Raw genomic sequence first — 24650 nt, 5'->3', positions numbered from 1 at the left:
TGGTATTCTGTAAGCTCTTTTTTATGTGTGTAAACATCTCTTCCTTCAGGTTATAGAATTTTCTTCTATTATATTAATGGAAATAATTTGTGGTCTTTGGATGTGCCGCAAGCAATTGCGAGCTGCGAGCAATCGCCATTATAAGATGGCGCTGGCCTCTGCTGTGCCTAACTAGTAAACAAGCCTTGTGCGCAAGTGTAAAAGTGAACTCACACTTAGTCACTGCCTATCTCGGGACATAGTAGTGGGGTGATGGGCGAGCAATGAATCAGGAGCTGACATGCCACATCAGGTGCTGAAACGCCATGGCTGAGGGCTATATAAGTGACCCCATTTTCCAGGGTCTGGGTCTTCCCTCTTGAAGAAGCAATAAAGCTTTTTGCTGCAGAAGATTCCAGTTGTCCTGAGTGTGTTCTTGCCTGCGAGAACAGTAGCTCGGGATATTTGGAGCTGGGATTCTTCACTTTCTTCTATTCTCATTATTCTTACATTAGGTCATTTCATAGTATCTGAGACTTCCTGGATGTTTTGTGTCAGGAATTTTAAAATATAACATTTAGTTTCATTGGTATATCAATTTCTTCAACTGTATATTCTATGCCTGAGATTTATCTCTTCCACCTCTTGAATCTGTTGGTGATACTTGTGTCTTTAATCTACTCTGCTATAGGTTTACAGGTGGGCCCAACCTGGATATTTCTAGTTCATCAAGTCTCTGGTAGTTTGCCTGAATATTGGGATTCAAGGGGCAGTGCACATCTCATAGCAAGGTGTGTATAGTCCAGAGCACTGAAGCTAGGGGACCTGTAGAGGAGAGAAATGTCCATCCTGGATGTTCCTGGTTCTGCAGGCTTAGTGAAGGTAGGCAGAGTAGTAGCTAGACAATGGATATGAAGTGTAGGAAATTAGCATGTAGCTCAGATCAGGGTACCTGGGTGTGTCCCATGGGAATCATTGCACATGGAAATGGAGTGGGGAGAGATCTAACCTGGATGTTCCTTGTTCTGTGAGCATGAAAAAGACAGATAGAGAGATGGGAATACCATCCCTTCTTGCACTTTTAATTTGGAAACAACAATAATGTTCATTTATAATGATAAATTGTACCAGATACATTAAATTGGTTTGTATAAAAGTTTCACACTACAATTATGGAATTGCAAAGATTCATAACAAGAAAAATTCATACTGTACACTTATGATGAATGCAGAGTTTTAAAAGTTTGTTAACATCAAGGTTAATAGTGTTTAGCTAATATAAAATTATTTCTTCTTCAATGTTTTTGTTCCCTTATATTTAACCGGTGTCCAAAGTGAGGAAATAAAGACAAGTATCAATCTAATGATGAATGACATGAGCTTTTCTTTGAAAATGCTTTATTATATTGCATGTGTGGAAGTGAAACCACTACATATGATTTTCTATCTGCTCTCTTAAAGAATTCATATATATAGAAATATAATACAAACTTCCTTTTCAACATAATTTCACACATTTTGTTTGTGACTCCACATAAAATTTGAGGAATTAATATCAAATATACTCTATTTCTAGGAAAGTTTCAAATCTTATTTTACTATATTAAAAAGAAAACTGTTGGTTTAATTATTTTAAGTGTGATGAATTGCAGATGGTTGAGGAATCATACAGTTGGATATTCTCTTTCATGAACTGAAGCCGCAATTTATATAGGGTACAATAGAAATGTTGTCACAGTAGTTTGTATTTTACAATACAAAGAGTTTTAGATTGTGTTTTCATTTTTTAGTACCTTGAACCAACATTTAAGCTTTATTATCTTGTACACCAAATATTGAGATTACATTAAGTATAAACTTGGACATGTGAGTCCTGTGTTCAAGTTCTGCTTCTTCAAAAAATCAGAAATAGACATGAAACATCTTGGCTCATCGTGATGGCTTAGTGTGTAAAGGTACTTGCCACCCTATCAACATGACAATCTGAGTTCTTTGCTTAGAGAACACATAGCTCATAGAGGGTATCTATTCGTGCAGGTAGGTTGTTCTCTCACATCATATATTGTGTGGCTTGTACACACTCATATAAAATCATTCACACTATCAAAACTAAATATGTATTCTATATGAAAGTTCAACACATTAGACATTCCTGAGAAGCCAAGCCAGTATCTTAGCTGCCTTTAGGTAACCTAGTTTATCAAAATGTATAACAGCATTGCCTTATGTCTTGGAGATTGCTCCCCAAATAGCTTGTAACTCACTTATCTAGTTTATACTAATCTAAGTTCTGCCACATTACCAGTTATGTCTCCTCAGTTTCCTTCTTCAACAAGTCCAACTTCTTATACAAGTCCTTTGACAAATCTCTGCCTCCCCCTCCTCTCTCTTTCCCAGAGATCCTCTATGCCTAGGTGCCCCACCTATATATTTAGCTTTATGCTAGAGGTCAAAGGCTTTTTTTAGTTAAACCAATTGAAAGTTGCCCTAGGAATTCAAGGAAGGATATACAAACATCTTCATACAATGTATAAAACGTCATTCCAACAACAGCAGGAAGAATTGCAATGTGCAAGTAGATATGGTGTTTGTGGATCCAAGAATTCTACATTTTGCTTTACAGTAGAATAGGACTGTGTCTTTTTCACTGGGGGTAGTTTAGGCTCAAAACTCACCTTTACAGTGACACACTTATTCTAACAACGCCACACCTAATCCAAGAAGGCCACAACTCCTAAGAGTTCTCCTCCCTTGGGCCAAGCATTTCAAACATATAAGTCTTTCAGGGTGGAGGGTTATACCTATGAAAACCACCACACTTATCATTTAAATCAAGAGGAATTTAGAAGTGCACATGACATTTAAACTAATTTTGAATTAGTATATTGCATAACACAAATCATTGGGCTAGAAATAATAATAAAGAAATGTGTATTAAGCAAAGAATTTATGCATACTTGTAAAAGTATTTCATTGTCTAGAAATAAATATTTGTTTTCCTTCTCCACCTCCCTAATATCCTAAAACTGTGGTAGAAATGACATGAATATCTTCCCATTTATTTAATCTACCTGGTAGTTCTTTTTTGATTATGTTAAATGATTACTTCTTATCATATTTAATGATAATTCTCAAAATTGGCAGATAATATACATAAAGAGCATGACTATGAAGTACATTATGATTTAGTATACAAAGGCATTTTATATATATGTGTGTGTGTGTATGTGTATGATAATCTTCATTTAGATATTTAAGCCAGAATAAAGAGTAATTATAATTATCAAAGATGCCCAAGAGCAAAGATTAGCTTGGAAAATAAAGGTTAAAAAGAGAAGATGGTATACACTTTGTAAATTCTTCCTATATCATACCCAGAACTCCAGAAATATGTCCATATTTTGTGCAATTTAATTGACTGGGTAGGAGCTAGTATATTTAAAATTTATATCAAAGTTCCATTTCATATATTATATTTAAGCAGTGACTGTGTACAAGAATTCGCATTAATAATACTAATCTTCAACCTTAGGAAACAAACAACATTTGTATAACCTGATCATTCATGCAAATCCAGAGACTCCCCTTTTATAATAATACCTTCCCATCACAATTTTATCAGGCTCAGTAGTTCAGAGGTAATAAGTGAGTAAGCCAACAACCCAGATAACATACAAATAAATCAGCTGCCAATAATACTCAATGAATCCACCCAGTCATCTTAGGATGTTATTGCTTAATTAGGGAGGATAAATGATGTTGTGTTTAATCACTGATGATGTTGTGAATCAGAGGGAATTTTAATGATTTGTCATGCAATATTTGTATACTAATTATACAGATCAATATGAAAGGAACAGGTGAAATAGAAAAAATGAAAATAAGATTTATTTGATCATGTGATATGCTTTGAGTCAGAAGCAATTAGTCATTTCTTCACATCAAAGCAGTGAGATGATAGTCATGACAACCCATCAGAATTGCTCTTATTTAAGGCACAATGGTAAGCTGAGGCTTCTTAATGAGTTTGTAAAATCACAACACTTGATTATTATAGTGAATGTGCTCCATTACCTCAAAAATGCTGTGATTAAGTTAGATGCAGAGTAGCTATAGAATTCACACATCAATAAACAGAACATAACAGGCAAAGCCAGTCAGATAAATATTAAGGCCCTAAATAGCAACATATATATTTGTAAAAGTTCATGCAAAGTGTAATATAATCTATTAAAGGATACTTCCACAAAATATTTTCCTGTCCCTATAAATTTAGAATTCTTCATTATGATTATCTATCTTTATGTTTGTAAATCTATATAGTATTTTATCATCTACTGAATAAATTTAGTAACTCATTTCTTGATTCAAATCAATATGAAGCCTTGGATTACAAGGTTTGTGTTAATTTTCACACCAGGGACTAGTATATTTCCTCGAGAATTAGCCCAAGCAAGGTGTATAATTCATAGCAAATGTGAGTGTGTTAAGATTATTTAAGTTTTGTTGAAGAGTGAGAAGTAATTTCTCACTTGTTATAGTGATCAAAAAAGGACTTCCATTGTTTGAAATTTCACATCATTCTAAAATACCATCCATCAAACAAAATTGCAATTTTCTTCACAGGGCTCTCAAAACTCTGAAAATTTACACTTCATTTATCCTAATTAAAATACATTAACTGTCTGTAAACTCGTTCCAAGGAGTTGAATCAGGCTTAATTTGATCAAAGTAAAGCCTAGAGTTGAAGGGGTAATTGATGGCAAGTGAAGCAGTACATATCAACAGATTTTAAATATTTTATGTGTGCTTCAACATATCTTAAAAATGTGAATCAGTATCTGAATGGTTACCATATGCTAGATGAAATATGGTTATATTCTAATAGTTAGTATAATTTATGATCTACACATAAGCATGTTCTCTGTTGGTGTCCATATGATCAGTAGACAATACATACATTTTGAATGGGAAAACAGAAACATGTAATTATATAGAACATAATGTGATCAGATATAAATTGGGAAACCACTGAAGAATAGGTTGTGGCATAGGAAAGTTGTAAATAATGCAAACATTATGATCCACACTACATAACATTGCAATTGATAGTGTGTTTTAAATGGAACTGGATTTGATCTCAGGTGATGAGCTATATAAATCTTGAATATTTTCTTAAAGTGAGTTAATATGAATCTCTTTTTAAAAGTCAGGGTGGAGTAGAGCTTGCTTAGGTTAAAGGAAGCAGGAAAGAGCTGGTTGTGGGACTTTAAGATTCAGATGATAAAGAGGTTACTAAAGAAGATTTAATTGACTAAGTGTGCTGTCTGAAGGAGAACCTTATTCAATGAGGCCTCGGTGAGGGTGAGACTGTGTACAAGAAACATCACAGTGGCATCATCTGTATCTTCACCACCTTGAAAGATAGACATGAATATCGTGGAAGATTTTTACAATTTTCAAACAACAGGGTCAACAAATAAACCCATGTTTTCAGTACTGACAAAACTTAAAAATGCTGCTTCACAAAATTATTCCATTGACTAGAATCCCGTGTATCAAATGTGCATTTATGCATCAGTATACAGTAGCTTGGGCTTTCCAAAATCTGTTGCATTTTTCTTTGTTTGAAATGGCATGCATTATCATTTGTGGAATCAGCAAGTTTTCTCTGATTCTAGTAAGTGAGTCAAATGTAACCTTAATAGATTTAACTTTCCTTGCTGACTGTAGGAAGCAAAACTCCATATTCTGTTATACAAATTCCAAAGTAGATGCTATTCAGTGGGTTTGGCTGTGGGATATTTTATTTTATTTTATTTTATTTTATTTTATTTTATTTACTTTTAGGACAACAATTGGAGATGCCAGATTGTTCTAATCCCAAGTGACAACTGTTCATTAGCTTAATGGAAGAAGGTAATATTATGTATATAATAGTCACCCAGGGAGACGATATACATTTGCAACACATAACACTTATGTAGATAGATTGTAGACATAATAATCTTCCACAGGAGGAAGACAGAACACAATTACTCTAATGGAAGCAAGGAAAGAAGATTAAAATTGAACACTACTATAAGACAGATGTTTGTGATGGAAGTGGTATGAAAGATGGGTATATTACTTGTCCTTGATCTTGGGACAACAAAAACATGAAACATGCATTTAGCTGCTCTGTAGAAGAAACCTCAAAGATTTTGGTTTAATACTTTGAAGAACTCCCACTTTGTAATTTCTTAGTATAGTATATCCAGTTACCCCTAAAGTGACTCATCATGATTCTTTGTGAATTTGATGACATATCACTCCTCAGAGTTAGGTTTTAGGTCCCAATTGTGGGACCTGTATGTGGGGCTAGTATGTGAAAAATAATTCACCTTATGAGACTTTATCTGAATATACTTTCTTAACATCAGAGTTCATCATCTGATGGTAGAGAAGTTTCAGGAGGTTTTAAAGCATTTTGAATAGAACATGTTCTTTAGGACTGATTGCTCAATGAAACAACCTGGGAAAATGATGAACTTAGGAAGTTTTCTAGATGAATGTGATAAACCAAAGGAACGACTTGCCTCCATCCTGCAATATATAATTTCTTCCATTAAATGAATGAGTTTAGGTGTGAGCCCCAGAATTCAATGAAAATATGCCGTGCTAGTAAGTAATTTTGACACAGGAAGAGCATAGCATAGAGCCTAACCAAAGTCACTTAGATTTCTGACCTATGGAACTGTGTCATGAAAAACAAAGTCCTAGAGAAAATGTACTATTTTGTGTAAAAGTCAATGTTCCTCAAGTTTTAAATGCCCACATTTTGGATTTAAATATGAATTGTGATGAGCAATGACTGAAGCAAATAGATGTACATGATCCAAGGTTAATGGACAAGGAAAGCGATGGAGAACACTGCAATACCAAGTCTTCACTGCAAATCTTATATGTTTAAGTGTTAAACTGAGATAATGGACAATTTCAAGGAAATATCTTTGACATACAGGTTTTTTTCAACATATGTGATGTTATATGTAGTTATAGTTTGAGCATATACTTCCTGTAAGCTATCTTATATCTGTTAAGCATATTATATGTCATTTGTCTTATAATTCCCTAAGATATATTTCCCTAAGATAAGATATAAGGAAATGAACACTATTTCTCTTTCATATGGAAATAAGGAGGAGCACTTTATTGCAAGTATGAACAGGTAAATATTTTCACTTTAAGGGAGTGTAGTAGCAGGTGTTCTATGGCAGGTGGCACTACAGAGCTTTGGGAATGGACAGTTTACTGTAACATAAAAACAGAGTAAAAAGATACTCAATATTCTGTTATATGACTACACAACTTGTCTTTAGAACAGAATGTATTTGGAGTATTTAACATAAGTAATTCAGTAATTCAGTATATTGTGCCTTTCTAAACCTTTATTTTTTTGCTACTCATATTGTTTTCTCTGTATTCCTTCTTTCTTCTCCATAAGCATGAATTGACTTCTAGCCAAATATAACTATTTCCATATTAATGGCAAATCATAATTCCTTAAATTTAATTTTGTACAAAAAACAAAAAAAAAATCTTTTTTCTATTAGTATAAAGATTTATGATATTTATGTAATATAAAATATTTATTTTAGCTTACCTTTAATATTATGGCTTTTTGGTATAACTAATATCAGGTGATTTTTAATCGAGATGAGAATTTAAAAAAAATAAACAGTATCTAGTGCTTTATTGTACTATAATTGTATGAAATAGTTTTGTGTGATTTCTAAAGCATCTAATAAGAAGGCACCTGCATCTGTGTCATGGTTGATGCTTTTTAGTGGAGCAGATGATGCCATTGCATATTTATGTGTGGGAAGCCATGCACAGTCGCCATTACAATATGGCGCTGGCTTCCTCAGTGCCTAACCAGTAAACAAGCAATGTGCATAGGTGCTGGAGTAAATTCGTGCCAAGTCACTGCCCATTCCAGGGCGTAGTAGTGGGGTGATGAGTGAGCAGCTAATCAGGAGCTGACACGTCACACAGAGGGGTATTTAAGTAGCTTCATTTTCCGGGTTCGGGGTCTTCCTGATAAGTAAGCAATAAAGCTTTGCTGTAGAAGGATCTGGTTGTCCGAGTGTGTTTTGCTGGTGAAACGTTACAAGGACATAGTGATGCTGATAACCCAGGACTATATCATCACCATGCGCCGAAAGAAGACCCCCCTCCCATTTCACACAGGGTGGATTCAGAACTACGGGACAATACAGCTCTGCAAGGCATGGCCTTGAACTTTCTCCAGCATTAGAAGACTTTCTGTTCCTTTTCACAGGGCTCGTTCTTTTCTTTAGATTGCGTACATTTTCCACAGGAGGAATTGCTAACTAGTGTTCAGACGAGGTCAGGCAAGGTTAGAAAAAAGGCAAGAAGATAATATGGGAGCCTCCTACTCTGTGGTGACCACCTTACAGTCTGTCATGAGGCAGTGTGGCTTGAAAATCTCCACCAAGACACTAGAAGGCTTTGTAAAAGAGATAGATCACATAGCACCGTGGTTTGTGTGCTCAGGGTCCTTAACTATCCCCTCTTGGGAGAAACTCAGGGGAGATTTAGTTGGGGAGCAGGAGAATGGCAAACTTAAAGCAGGAACCATGCCATTGTGGAAGCTCATTAGATCGTGCTTAAAGGAATGTCAACAAGTAGTTCAGGCAGGGCAGAAAATTCTGGAAGAAGTTCAAGAAAGCCTATCAGAGGCAGAGTCGGGAGAGAGAGTAGGAGCAAAGAGGAAACATGGTGCACCAAATAAGCATACAGGCCTTTCCACGGGTCTCGAACCAGAGGAAAAGATTGTGTCGGGGAAAAATACCCAGGGAGAGATAAGAAGAATGGAGGAGAAAAAACAAAAGAAAAAAGCTCAATCAGCGGAGGTCACTAGAAGAGGGAGCCTATACCCACTGCTAGATGAGTTTAAGGAGCTAGCACTTAGCAGCTCAGAATCAGATGAAGAACTTAGCCCCTCTGAGGAAACAGACTCGGAGGAGGAAAAAGCTTGTTATGAGAGAGAAAAGTACCAGCCAGATAAAATGCGAGCTTATCAGTCAAGAAAAAAGCCAAAAGTGGCTGGCGAAGGCCAGCTTGCTGCTTGGCCTCTGGGCTCTCGGCTTCAAGGTCATAGTGCACCTCCGCCCTATGCAGAGCCCCCACCCTGAGTAGTGCATCAGCCCTGTGCAGAGAGGCAGTGCATAGACTCGTTCATTCCAAGAGAGGAACAAAGGAAGATGCAGCAGGCATTTAGGTCTTTGAAGGAGCTGAGGGTGGGCGTGTTCATGCTCAGGTAGAGTATATACAGATTAAGGAGCTTGCTGAGTCTGTCCGTAACTATGGAGTCAGTGCCAATTTCACTGTAGCACAAGTCAAGTCGAAAGGCTTGCAGCCTTGGCAATGACTCCCCGGGACTGGACAACGGTGATAAAAGCTGTTGGCTCCAAATATGGGAATGTATCTTGAATGGAAAGCATTGTGGCAAGATTTCTGCTACCATGGAGTGAAAAAGGAGAAAACAGACAAACAAAAGATAATATAAAATATAAAGATACAAAAGATAATATAAAATATAAAGATACAAAAGATAATATAAATTATAAAGATACAAAGGATAATATAAATTTAGTCAATTTACCCTCCTCTCGAGGACTTTGACTAAAGAGGCAGCCTTCATTAAAGGCTTAAAGATAGCTCTCAGGGTCACTGTGCCTCCTCTCATTCTCTGGCAGTATTCCAAGAAGAAGGAGATAAGGAAGTAGAGTCTGAACATGAGAGAGAGAAAATACGTTTTAGAAAAGCAGTTATCCCTTGTTTGGGATCCTTTAGCAAAAAAGAGAAAAAATGGAAATAAGCTATTTCAGAGCTCTCCTGGGAACAGAAGAAAAACGGGAGACATCCTACTTTCTTTCTGACTCCTATGGAGATTTTCTTAGCTCTGGTTAAGGTATCTGTGTCCCTTTGAGACACCAAGTTCTATTCCCTGTCTGTCTATTGTCTGTTTTTAGTCTGTCAATTCATATTTGTTTTTGTTTTGTTGTTTGAATGGTTGTTGTTCTGTGTTTCATGTTGAAAATATAAATGGTTAAAACTTTATATGCTGGCTGTCCATCCTTTAACTTGTTTATAAGTTAGCTACACTGTGGCTGGGAGCCAAGTACAGCTGGAAAAGCCTTGCTGAGGGCCGATTGCAAACGGAGCTCTGAAAGGGGCAGGCAGCCTTTAGCTTGTAACAGAAAGTTAGCTTAAAATTGGGAACTTAAGGTTGGAGTCTTTCTAAACAACATGAACAAACACAAGAAAACAAGTCTTTAAGGATACTTCAATATAGGGATAATCTTTGAGCCAAGACTCTGGCAGAGTGTTCAGATTGAGAAAAGTTTGCATTTGGGTTGAGGCAGAGCTCAGAGGGGAGCAGCTTCAGCTCCACTTGTGTGGCACTTCTTAGAGCCCTATTACAGACCTAGCCAGATGTTGTTCTAAATAAAATTTAAATTCAAAAGTTTATAAAAGGTCAATTAGGCTGTGAAATTTATCAATACATTGTGATTTGACTTGCCTACTTTATATAAAGTTATAGTGTACAGAGTTTGCTTACATGTATGAGTGTCTTTTCCTTGTTCCAAACAGCCATTAATTTGGTTATTGCAGAATACTGATGTTTGATCTATTACATACCATCATATAAAGTAAAATTGATAATCATTATCCCAAGATAAATTAAAAATTTATAAATTCATGCATGTATGCATCCATCCCATTTACTGTGTTTAAAAAATAGCCTTTATATGAGAAAAAAGTATATGTGAATTAAATCACATGATTATTCTTTTGAGTTTACTCCTGTTTCAGCACAGATAATTAAATTGTGTGTGAAGATGGTGTTTAAAAATGTTGTACAATCAAACTTTAAGTTGCATATTAATAGTTAATATTATATCTCAGAGCTTATAATTTCTTACGCAACTTATAAGAAAAAATACTGTTTCTTTAAGAAAATTGTTTTTGGGCAGTTAAGAAATTGTCCTAAGTTGCCTGGAGAAGACCCCCAGGATTTGCTTTTGTGTTATAGAGGTTTACATAAAGCTTTAACTAATAAAGATTACAGATAGCTCTTGAAAAGATACAAACTCAGGATTCTTATATTTATTTGGGTTTTAAAAGATAGTTATTTGCAGAGACAACTTAAAGACTTTCTCTAATCTCTGATTAATAAATAAATTATACACAAGTGACTATAACGACTTTTCAAGCATTCTAGTTACAATCTCTCTTCAAGAGAAACAATTGAAAGGTAATTAGTCATTGTTCATGTTATATTAAAACTGACTAACAGTTCAGTATCTAAAATTTTGATGAAAATACAAGATTGTATTTTGATGCATGAGCACCCCTTTTATATTCAACCTATTAGAGTACATACATCATTACCTGGCTCCTATTCAAGAGAAAAATTCCTAAGCTGAAGTTAGCCACTGGCAAGAAAGACTAAACAGATAAGTCCTAGCTGTAAATCTAAATAGTATATATGACTGGGCTGAATAGCCACCCTAGAAACAAATGTTCTGTTCTTGTTAGTCAGAAACATTCATGACCTACACCTGGCATCAAGGCAACCAACTCCCACATGCTATGTCCTGGGGAGGACACGGAATGTGTATGAAGGCCTCTATCTCAAACCAGTCATTAAGCAACTAAGAAAATTAAAACTTCTTTAAAAAACAAAAACAAAAAGGGGGGATAGAGGCTATGACGCCAAAGATGGCTCTATCCCTTATAATATTTACTCTTAATTTCTTAAAACTGGATAATGCTGGGAGATCACCAGCTGAAAGGCACCGACAATGGCCTCAACCACTCAATGAAATGGTCAAATGGAAGGATGTTTTAACTGGTCTTTGGAAAGGCCCGGATCCTATCTTAATAAGATCCAGGGGAGCTATCTGTGTTTTTCCACAGAGTGAAGACAAGCTATTTTGGCTGCCGGAACGACTCACCCACAAGATATTCATCAAGGATGGTGTGGAAGATGCTGACCCCCCCCCCACAGGACTGTTCCTGATCCTGACAATACTGAACTTGTCTCAGGTTCCTAGTATAATGGGCGAACAGTGATAGGCCATAGTAAGATCATGGCCAGTACATTTACCGGTACATTCCAATCCTTATACCTTCCCTTTGTTTTTGGCAACTGAATATTTTTAAAGAAAAAGATTATCTCTAATTGGGCAGATTCCATTAGCCAAAATAAAGTGAGCTCTGGAGTGTTATTTAATGCTTTAACGCAAGTTGCTCAAGGAGCACAATCAGGCTCAAGTGATGTTGGAAATAATGTAACTTCACCTATAAACATCACCATGATTATGATAAAGGGAAATGCAACTATTCCCAAAAGATCATGATGGCCTGTTGACAATGCTTCTGCTATATGCAGCATGCCTTGGTGTCATCCGGACCTTGCATTTCCTATAGTTTTTTCACCTTGTCAATCAAAATATTTTTCCTCAGAAAGAAATAGCAAAGGGTTTTGTTCTGTCACCTCCATTGGATTTTGCTGTAATGAATGATAAAGGAGATGCTACAGAAAAAGAAAATATTTGGCCATATTACCAATGGATTCTAAGTAATGAGGCAGGTGCTAGTGCCCAGCTGAAGGGAGGGCTGATGATTTTGAATCAGCGCCTCAATCTGGTTGAGGAACAGATAAGTGTTCTATACCAGTTGGCCCAGTTGGGCTGTGAAAGAAAATTAGGTGGTCTGTGCATTACAAGTGTTCAATATGAAAAGTTTAGTCGTGCAGCTAACCTGTCTAGACAGCTTTCTTTGTATCTTGCAGGAAATTGGTCTGAAAGATTCAATGAGACCCTTGAGGCCCTGAGAGCAGCTGTTCTCAGGATCAACTCGACGCGAGTGGACCTGTCATTGACAGAGGGTCTCCCCTCCTGGATTTTATCTGCCTTTTCTTATTTTAAGGAATGGGTGGGGGTAGTTTTATTTGCTTCTACCATCTGCTGTGAGCTTGTGTTCATGCTCGGGTTAGTTTGTAAGCTCAGGGCCCAACAAAACCGTGACAAGGTCATTATTGCTCAGGCACTTGCTGCCATTGAACAAGAGGCCTCCCCTGAAATTTGGCTGTCCATGCTTAAGACCTAAATGTCATCTGAGTTCTCTGCTATTGCATCCCACAGATTTGTGGATCCATTGCACTGGGATGTAAAAGACTCAACGCTCATTGCTCAGCACTTGCACTTCGCTGAGGATTACTAATTTGTTTATTGGCTGGCCTCTTTTATAGAGTTCGCCCTAGGTCATTTAGCAGTTACTGTCACATAGTACTGCGGTATCCAGAGATGGGCAACTTTCCTCATGTATATACCAACCTAAGACACGGGACCTGGTGGCGATAGAGCTACCCTATGACAGGAAAGGCTGTGACATTGGAGGAATGACCTAAGACAGGAGCCACAGCAGATGGACATAACTGCAGAGGCCTAGACCAGCCTCAATTTTTAATAAAATGAAAAGGGGAAGATGTGGGAAGCCATGCACAATTGCCATTACAAGATGGCGCTGGCTTCCTCAGTGCCTAACTAGTAAACAAGCAATATGCGTAGGTGCTGGATTAAATTCGTGCCAAGTCACTGCCCATTCCGGGGTGTAGTAGTGGGGTGATGAGTGAGCAGCTAATCAGGAGCTGATACGTCACACAGAGGGGTATTTAAGCAGCTTCATTTTCTGGGTTCAGGGTCTTCCTGATAAGTAAGCAATAAAGCTTTGTCGTAGAAAGATATGGTTGTCCGAGTGTGTTTTGCTGGTGAAACGTTACAAGGACAGAACAGATGATGCCATTGCATATTTATGTTCACTTTTTTCATCTTTCTCAAGGAGTTCTTTTTCTTAATATTACATTTAAGCAATTCTTAATCAGATTCCAAGTATATTTTTGCATCCAAAATAGGTGTTTTTATTTAGTATTATATGATATATTACCCTTGGGTACTATTGGATATTTCCTTATTCTGGAATTAATTTTCCTATGGACATGATAACTTTTGTCCTCTCTTCTTCTAATCATTCCTTGTCTACACACTTCTGGAACATTTTTGCACACATTAAATATGAAAGTTTGCTATTTTCCTGAAGCCCTTAATTTTTATATCTATTTTATTTAAGGAAGTATGTTAAATTACTAGTTATAAATAGATAACTATTTATTTGCATAAAAATATAGTTCTATATAAAACTGGTTTTCAGTCAATGCAAATTTCAATTTATGATATACATTTGCTTGTTTAAATATGCAAATTTATTATCGTGCAAATTTGTTATGGTTAAAAGACAGATATTTTTCTGAATTTTTTATTGATGTATTGATACATAATGTATAAACTCAATATTTAGTTAAATAAGTTAGAAATATTGATTTTGGTTTCTCACAGTTTGTCTAAGAGAGAATTCCTGAATAGGTTAACTCAGTTATTTTAGTACACGGGAATTGATAGGATTCAATAAAATGCCCATGATAGCTACTTAATAAGTTGGCACAAAAACAGGATATTCTTCCAATATATTTGAGTTATACCTGATAAGTTAATCAGTCAATAGTGTCAATAATCAGAAGGTCTCAGTTATTCTGCAAATAGGCTTCTTTTGAGGTTCTTTAAATTTCCTCACAGCAGGACATACGGCTTCTACCAGTTTGAGTTCAAAAGACATGATTAGATGCAATAGTAGTGTCTCCTCTATTTATTGTTTCTAATGTTATAGAAGAATAAGAAATACAGAGTAGGGGGCTGGTGAGATGGCTTAGTGGGTAAGAGCTCTTCCGAAGGTCCAGAGTTCAAATCCCAGCAACCACATGGTGGCTCACAACCATCCGTAAGGAGATCTGGCGCCCTCTTCTGGAGTGTCTGAAGACAGCTACAGTGTACTTACATTAAAATAAATAAATCTTTAAAAAAAAAAAAAAGAAATACAGAGTATACAAATATAAGGGCATGGGGTAACTAGGACATTTTATGGACCAACTTAATATTTCACAAATTTATGGAATGTTTGTATGACTTTGTTTGCTTTGTTTTGTTTTTTGTTTCATTTTTACTGTTTAAGTGTTTGTTTGTTTCTAGGCTGTCAGTAATAAGTATGACAAGGAGCTGAAATTCATTATCAACAGCTTTTTCATCATGTGCTAATCATTACATTGCATATACCTGTTATTTTGATGTTTCAAACATATTTTGAATTACACATATGGTTGCTGTGTAATGCTAGCCTTCATATGGTTCATTTAATCAGGCTTTTTGGACATGACTAATATTTAGGAAAATCAATCTTAAGAAAAATTGGAGACCCCTAGTTGGTCTGCTCCTGTAAAGACTCCATATCCTGATCCATCCTAGAGGACCCGCTGCACTCAGAGCAGTTCTGAAGGCTGCCCAGAAGATCTACTGCAGCCAGGGCAACAGATCAGCAGCTTTTCTGCCCCTGTGAAGACCCAGTTGGAAGACCCTATGGGTGGTCAGATACAGACAGGGCTACAGGCCTAGTGGGAGACCTAAAACAACCCAGGGGCAAAAGAGGCAGACTCCATACAGTCACCCAGGCCAACAAACACCAGGTATATCCAGATGGTGAAAGGGAAGTGCAAGACCATATGTAACAGAAGCCAAAATACATGGGCATCATTAGAACCCAGTTATCCCACAGCAAGTCCTGAGTACACCAGCACAGCTGGAAATTAGGAATCTGTCCTAAAATCCTATCTCATGAAGATAAATATAGTTCTTTAAAGAGGATATCAATAACTCACTGAAAGAAGTACAGGAAAACACAGGTAAACAGGTGACAGAATTGAATAAAGTGATCCAAGACCTAAAAATGGAAGTAGAAACAATAAAGAAAACACAAATGGAGGCAAAGCTGGAAATGGGAAACCTAGGAAAGAGGTCAGGAATTACAGATGTAAGTATTACCAACAGAATACAAGAGATGGAAGAGCGAATATCAAGTGTAGAAGATTCAGTAGAAAAGATTGACACAATAGTCAAAGAAAATTCAAAACATAAAGAATTCCTAACCCAGGTATCCAGGAAATTCAGAACACAATGAAGAGACAAAATCTAAGAATAATCAGAATAGAGGAGAAGAAAGATTCCAAGCTCAAAGGACTTGAAAGTGTCTTCAACAAAATCATAGAGAAAAAAACTTCACCAACCTAAAGAAAGAGATGGCCATTAACATACAAGAAGCCTGAAGAACACCAAATATATGGGATCAGTAAAGAAAATCATCTCTTCAGATATTTTTCAAAATAGTTATTAAAACACTAAATGCACAGAGCAAAAAAAAATGAATGTTAAGAGCTGCAAGGGGAAAAGGCCAAGTAACATGCAAAGGTAGACATATGAGAATTATACCAGATTTCTCAACAGAGATTATGAAAGCCAGAAGAACCTGGTCAGAGGTCATGCAGACTCTAAGAGAACACAAATTCCAGCCCAGGCTAATATACCCAACAAAACTCTCAATCAACATAGATGGAGAAACTAGAATATTCCAGGACAAAACCAAATTCAAACAGTATCTTGTTACCAACTCATCCCTACAGAGGATCCTGAAAGAAAAACTCCAACACAAGGAAAATACCTGCACCAAATAAACAAGATACTAAGAATTTCATAACAAAGTCAAAATCAGAGAGCCAAAAGCACATAAAGCCACCTACAAAAATAAGCATATCAAAAACCAACAGTCATATCTCTTTAATATTTCTCAATATAAATGGACTTAACTCACCTATAAAAAGACATAAGCTAACAAACTGGATATGCAAACAAGATGCAGCATTTTGCTGCATACAAGGAATACACCTTAATAACAAAGACAGGAACTATCTCAGAGTAAAAGGATGCAAAATTGTCTTCCAAGCAAATGGTCCTAGGAAACAAACAGGAGTTGCCATCCTAATATCCAGTAAAATAGACTTTCAACCAAAAGTTTCAAGAGTAATGAAGGACACTTCATATTCCTCAAGGATATAATTCCCCAAGAGAAAGTCTCAATTCTGAATATCTATGCCCCAAATGCAAGAACAATCAAATTTATATATAAAAAAAACACAACTAAAATTCAGAACCTACATTGAAACCCACACAATAATAGTGGGAGATTCCAACACCCCACACTCACCAATGGACAGGTCACTGAAACAATCTAAACAGAGACACAGTGAAAGTAAGAGAGGTTATGAACCAAAACGATTTAAGGGATACAGAACATTTCACTCTAAAACAAAAGTTTACACCTTTTTCTCACCATCTCATGACACCTTCTCCAAAACTGACCATATAATTGGTCACAAAGCAACCTTCAACAGATATAAGAAGATTGCTATAATACCATGCAAACTATCACATCATCACCACCTAAAGATGATCTTCAATAACAGCAAAAACTACAGAAAACCCACATACATGTGGAAATTGAACAATTCTCTACTCAATGACAACATGGTCAGGGAAGAAAGAAAGGAAGAAATTAAAGACTTCCTGGAATTTAATGAAAGTGTTGACACATCATACGCAAACTTATGGGACACAATGAAAGCAGTGCTAAGAGGAAAGTTCATAGCACTAAGAGCCCTGCTAAAGACACTAGAGAAATCTTACACTAACAACATAACAGCACACATGTAGCTGTAGAACAAAAAGAAACACCAAGAGGAGTAGAAGGGAGGAAATACTCAAACTCAGGGCCAAAATCAATCAAATAGAAACAAAGAGAACAATACAAAGAATTAAACAAGACTTAAAGCTGGTTCTTTGAGACAATAAATCAAGATAAACCCCTAGGCAAACTAACTAAAGGGCACAGAGGCAGGATCCAAATTAATATCAGAAATGAAAAGGGAGACATAACAACAAAAAAGGAGGAACTTTTAAAAATCATCAGATCCTGATATAAAAATTTATACAAAACAAAACTGGAAAATCGAGATGAGATGGATGGCTTTCTAGACAGATGCCACATACCAAAGTTAAACCAAGGGAAGGTAAACTAACAGGCCCATATCACACAAGGAAACAGAAGAAGTCATTAAAAACCTCCCAACCAAAAAAAGCCCAAAGAGACTCAAGAAAAACAAAGACCAAAGTGTGGACACTTTGCCCCTTCTTAGAATTGCGAACAAAACACCCATGGAAGGAGTTACAGAGACAATGTTTGGAGCTGTGTCGAAAGGATGGACCATCTAGAGCCTGCCATATCCAGGGTTCCATCCCATAATCAGCTTCCAAACACTGACACCATTGCATACACTAGCAAGATTTTGCTGAAAGGACCCAGATATAACTGTCTCTTGTGAGACTATGCCGGGGCCTAGCAAACACAGAAGTGGATGCTCACAGTCAACTATTGGATGGATCACAGGGTCCCCAATGGAGGAGCTAGAGAAAGTATCCAAGGAGCTAAAGGGATCTGCAACCCTATAGGTAGAACAACATTATGAACTAACCAGTACCCCGGAGCTCTTGACTCTAGCTGCATATGTATCAATAGATGGCCTAGTCGGCCATTACTGGAAAGACAGGCCCATTGGACTTGTAAACTTTATATGCCCCAGTACAGGGGAACGCCAGGGCCAAAAAGTGGGAATGGGTGGGTAGGGGAGTTAGTGGGAGGGTATGGGGGACTTTTGGGATAGCATTGGAAATGTAAATGAGGAAAATACCTAATTAAAAAAAAAAAAAAATATATATATATATATATATATATATATATATATAAAGCCCCGGGACACATGGATTTAGTGCAGAATTATACCAGATCTTCAAAGAAGACCTGATACCAACTTTCCTCAAATTATTCCATAAAATAGAAACAGAAGGGACAATTCATAACTCCTTCTATGAATTCTATGAACCACAATTACTCTGATACCTAAACCACACAAGGAACCAACTAAAAATGAGAACTTCAGATGAATCTCATTTATGAATATCAATGCAAAAATATTCAATAAAATTCTTGCAAACCGAATCCAAGAACACATCAAAACCATCATTCTCCAGGATCAAATAGGCTTCATCCTAGGGATTCAACTTTGGTTTAATATAGAGATATCCATTAACATAATCTACCACATAAATATATTCACAGAAAAAAATCACATGTTCATCCCCTTAGATGCAGAAAAAGCATTTGACAAAATACAACACTCCTTCATGTTAAAATTTTGGCGAGATCAGGAATTCAAAGTCCTTACCTAAACATAATAAAAACATTTTACTGCAAATCATCACCCAATATCAAATTAAATGGAGACCTACTTGAATCAATCCCACTGAAATCGGGGACAAGACAAGGATATCTCTTGATATCTATTCAATATAGGACTCAAAATGTTAGCTAGAACAATAAGATAACAAAAAGAGATCAAGGGGATACAAATTGGCAAAGAAATAAAGGTATCACTATTTGCAGATGATATGATAGTATACATAAGTGACCCCAAAAGTTCTACCACAGAACTTCTCCAGCTGATATACAACTTCAACAAAGTGGCAGGATATAAAAGTAACTCAATTAAATCAGTAGCCATCTTTTATACAAAGAATAAACAGGCTGAGAAAGAAATTAGGGGAAAAACTCCCTTCACCATAGTCACAAATTAACATAAAATATCTTGTGGTAGCTCTAACCAAACAAGTGACAGACCTGTATGACAATAACTTCAAGTCTCTCAAGAAAGAAACTGAAGATCTCAGAAAATGGAGAGATCTCCCATGCTCATGGATTGGCAGAAGTAACATAGTAAAAATGGCCATCCTACCAAAGACAAACTACAGATTCAATATAATCCCCATCAAAATCCCAACATAATTTTTCAGAACATGGAAAAAGCAATTCTCAAATTCATCTGAAGAGGCAAAGTGGCAGAATAGCTAAAACAATTCTATAATAATAATAATAATAATAATAAACAGCTGGGAGAATCATTATCCCTAATATCAAGGTTAATACAGAGCACTAGTGATAAAAACTGCATAGTATTGGTACAGAGACAGACATATTGATCAATGGAATAGAATTGTAGACCCAGATATAAAACTACACACTTACTGTCACTTGATCTTTGAAAATATACAATGGAAAACAGAAAGCATCTTCAATAAATGGTGCTGGTCTAACTTGCTGTCTTCATGTAGAAGAATGAAAATAGATGCCTATTTGCCACCTTGTACAAAGCTCAAGTCCAAGTAGATCAAGGACCTCAACATAAAACCAGATACACTGAATCTAATAGAAGAGAAACTGGGAATTGGCCCTGAACTCATTGGCACAGTGGAATATTTCCTAAACAGAACTCCAGTGGCTCATACTCTAAGATCAACAATTGATAAATGGAACCTCATGAAACTGGAAAGCTTCTGTAAGGCAAAAGAAATAGGCAAAAGACATAGTCAATAAGACAAATCAGCAACCTACAGATTGGGGGAAAAAAAACTTCACTAACCCCACATCCAATAGAGGGTTAATATCCAAAATATATAAAGAACTCAAGAATATAATCACCAAAAAGCCAAACAACCCAATTAAAAAATGGGATATAGAACTAAACCAAGATTTAAAAACTGAGGAATTCAAAATGACTGAGAAGCACCTAAAGAAAAGTTCAAAGTCCTTCGTGAACAGAGAAATGCAAATCAAAATGACCCTGAGATTCTACCTTACACCAACTAGAATGGCTAAGATCAAAACCTCAGGTGACAACACATGTTGGAGAGGAACACTCCTCCAATTGCTAGTGTGATTGCAAACTAGTACAAGCACTCTGGAAATCAATCTGGAGGTTCCTACGAAAATTGGGAATAGATCCACCTGAAGACCCAGCAATACCTTGAAAATATACCCCCAAAATGCCCCACCATGCCACAGAAGGACATATCTCACTAAGTTCATAGGGGTCTTATTTGTGATAGCCAGAAGCTGGAAGCAACCTAGATGTCCCACAGCACAAAAATTGATACAGAAAATGTGGTTCATTTACACAATGGAATACTACTCAGCTATTAAGAAAGAGAACATCCTGACATTTGCAAGCAAATGAACAGAACTAGAAAATAACATTCTGAGTGAGGTAACTCAGATCCAAAAGCATGGTGAGTACACACTAATAAGTGGATATTAGCCATAGAGGGAGGAGTAAAGAATAGCTGAGATAGAGTTCACAGAAATCAATAAGGTCAACAGGCTGAAGTGCCCAATGAGGAAGCTTCAGTCCCACTTTCTAGAGAGAAGAAAGCAACAAGTGGGGAAGGAAGGAAGGACCTGGAAGGGAAAGTGGATGTGTAGGGTTATGGGGTGGGAGAGGGGAACCTGATCTGGTACTGGGTGAGGGAAAAGGAATGAAGCCCTGAGGGCCAGCAGAAATTATGGAAACAGGCAACCTAAGGAAATAGGAAGTTGAGCAGACCCTCCAGAATGCACCTGAGACCTGGGATGTGAGAGACTCTCAGGAATCAAAGGGAGGGACCTTAGATGAAATGTCTGACAGTGAAGGGAGAGGGAACTTGGAGAGCCCACCTCCAGCAGGAAGACAGAATAACAAGTGAGGGATGAGGTTGCCATCACACAGTCACACCTCTGACCCATAATTGTTCCTTTCTGAAAGAATCACAGAGATTGAAGTGGCAAGGAGGCTGAGGAAAAGAAGGTCCAATGACAGGCCCAAAGTGGGATCCAGCTCAACGGTAGGTCACAAGGCCTGACACTATTTCTGAGGCTCTGGAGTGCTCACAGAAAGGGACTTATCATGACTGCCCTCTGAAAGACCCAACAAGCAACTGAAAGAGTCAGATGCAGACATTTGCAGCCAACCAATGGACAGAAGCAAGTGACCCTTGTTGTTGAATTAGGGAATGCTGAAAGAAGCCTGTAGGAGGACCAGCAATCTCAAGTAATCTGGAACCCTGAGATCTCTCAAACACTGTACCACCAAACAGACAGCATATACCAGCTGATAAGAAGCCCCTAACACACATGCAGTAGAGGACTTCTTGGTCTTTGTTCATACGGGTAATTTGCACCTAACCTTTAAGAGACTAGAGGCCCCAGGGAGTTTAGATCTCAGGTAGGATGGGGGTGGGGACATCTGTGTGGAAACCAGGTGGGATGAGGAGGATTGGTGGGGGGGGGTGGAATATGAAGTGTAAAAAATAAATTAATTAAAAAAAATAAAATCGGGCTTAAGAAAGAAAGTTTTAATTTTTCTCATTATTTCAGAGTGTCTTGTCTAGTTATTTGACTCTGTGTGCTTCAGCAGAAGATTATGACAGCTCAGTAATGGACATCTAACCATGCCCACCTGTGACATCCCTTATCTCTTAGGTCTCACTTCATAAACTTTTAAGACCTAAAATAATAGTGACACAAGTCTACTGAAGATATTTTAGTTCTACCCATCTTTGCCTTCTTTAAATTTCTCTTGTAGTAAGAGGAAGAAGATGATGAGCGTACCGACATCACATTTACATGGGTTTGTTCTTTGTTTTGTTTTCATTGCAAAGTCAAGATGCCAAGAAATGTTTGTTAAGTACAATTTCCTCCCTGATAATATGATAAACACAAAATGAAATACAGATTTTGATGTGAAGTTCACTTTTAAAACTAGAAAAATGTAGAAAAAACAATCTTTGTCAAAACTATGTAACACTGCTTACAAGTAAGAAAAAATAAGTTATAAAAGGTGAGGAAATGATCTCTTTACCTTATATTCTACATAAAAATTAAAAGGTCATAATAGTTGAGACAGCTCTTTCTGATTCTTGGTCTGTATTTGTATAGTGCCATGTCATTAGTTATAGCTGATTCAGCCTATTGCACACAGATAAAAAATAAAATTTCTAGGAGCTCAGGAGATTCTCTGGGTAATTAAATACTCGGCTTTGCATACATAAGCACCTGAGTACAGTACCTTGGACACAAATGAAATAAAATGTCAGGTGTAGGCATTCCTCTTTGTAATTCTAGCACAAGGGAGGGAGAGGCTGGAATTTCTGTCAAGGCATCCTATGCTAATAGGTGAATCTTAAGTGAGAAACTCTCCAAAAAAATTCAAATCACCTGCCTATCAACCTGAATGTTCGAAAAGAGCTATTTGATGGTCTGTGTCAAGAACCTTGAAGCAGGATGATTATAGTATATTTAGGAATGTGGATAGCTTCCTGTTAATTCTAAGCATTTTCTAATATATCTGACATTCTCTGCTAGGATCAGGAATGCTTTCCTGAAAGGTTTAATGAGTCTTCTTGCTGTATTACCCACAACTTTAGAAATTTACCAATAATGCTGCTATTCTTCTTTAAAAATCAAGTAAAACATGTCAGCAAAATCAAATGCTCACATTTTATTGAAATGTCACATGACCTGCACTGACAAGCATGTCCCTGAGTGATGTCTGATCCTGTGCCTCTCATCTTGAGTTCTTTTCTTTTTGTTCACACACGTATTTTTTTTATTACATCTTTTGCTCAATTACATTTCCAATACTATCCCAAAACTCACCCATACCCTCCCCCCTACTTCCCTACCCACCCATTCCCATTTTTTTTGGCCCTGGCGTTCCCCTGTACTGGGGCATATAAAGTTTGCAAGTCCAATGGGCCTCTCTTTCCAGTGATGGCCAACTAGGCCATTTTTTGATACATATGCAGCAAGAGTCAAGAGCTCCTGGGTACTGGTTAGTTCATAATGTTGTTCCACGCATAGGGTTGAAGAAACCTTCAGCTCCTTCGGTACTTTCTCCAGCTCCTCCATTGGGGGCCCTGTGATCCATTCACTAGCTGACTGTGAGCATCCACTTCTGTGTTTGCCAGGCCCCGGCATAGTCTCACAAGAGACAGCTATATCTGGGTCCTTTCAGCAAAATCTTGCTAGTGAATGCAATGGTGTCAGCATTTGGATGCTGATCATGGGATGGATCTCTGGATAAGGCAGTCTCTAGATGGTCCATCCTTTCGTCACAGCTCCAAACTTTGTCTCTGTAACTCCTTCCATGGGTGTTCTGTTCCCAATTCTAAGGAGGGGCATAGTGTCAACATTTCAGTCTTCATTCTTCTTGAGTTTAATGTGTTTAGCAAACTGTATCTTATATCTTGGGTATCCTAAGTTTTGGGCTAATATCCACTTATCAGTGAGTACATATTGTGTGAATTCCTTTGTGATTATGTTTCCTCACTAAGGATGATGCCCTCCAGGTCCATCCATTTGGCTAGGAATTTCATAAATTCATTCTTTTTACTATCAGAGTAGTACTCCATTGTGTAAATGTACCACATTTTTTGTATCCATTCCTCTGTTGAGGGGCATCTGGGTTCTTTCCAGCTTCTGGCTATTATAAATAAGGCTGCTATGAACATAGTGGAGCATGTGTCCTTCTTACCTGTTGGGACATCTTCTGGATATATGCCCAGGAGAGGTATTGCTGGATCCTCCGGTAGTACTATGTCCAATTTTCGAAGGAACTGCCAGACTGATTTCCAGAGTGGTTGTACAAGTTTGCAATTCCACCAACAATGGAGGAGTGTTCCTCTTTCTCCATATCTTCGCCAACATCTGCTGTCAGCTGAAATTTTGATCTT

The sequence above is a fragment of the Mus caroli genome, unplaced genomic scaffold (genome assembly GCF_978045245.1).
Source record: "Mus caroli unplaced genomic scaffold, Mus_caroli_1 scaffold_2, whole genome shotgun sequence".
Classification (NCBI taxonomy): domain Eukaryota; kingdom Metazoa; phylum Chordata; class Mammalia; order Rodentia; family Muridae; genus Mus; species Mus caroli.
Note: the sequence above shows the minus strand (reverse complement) of the source record.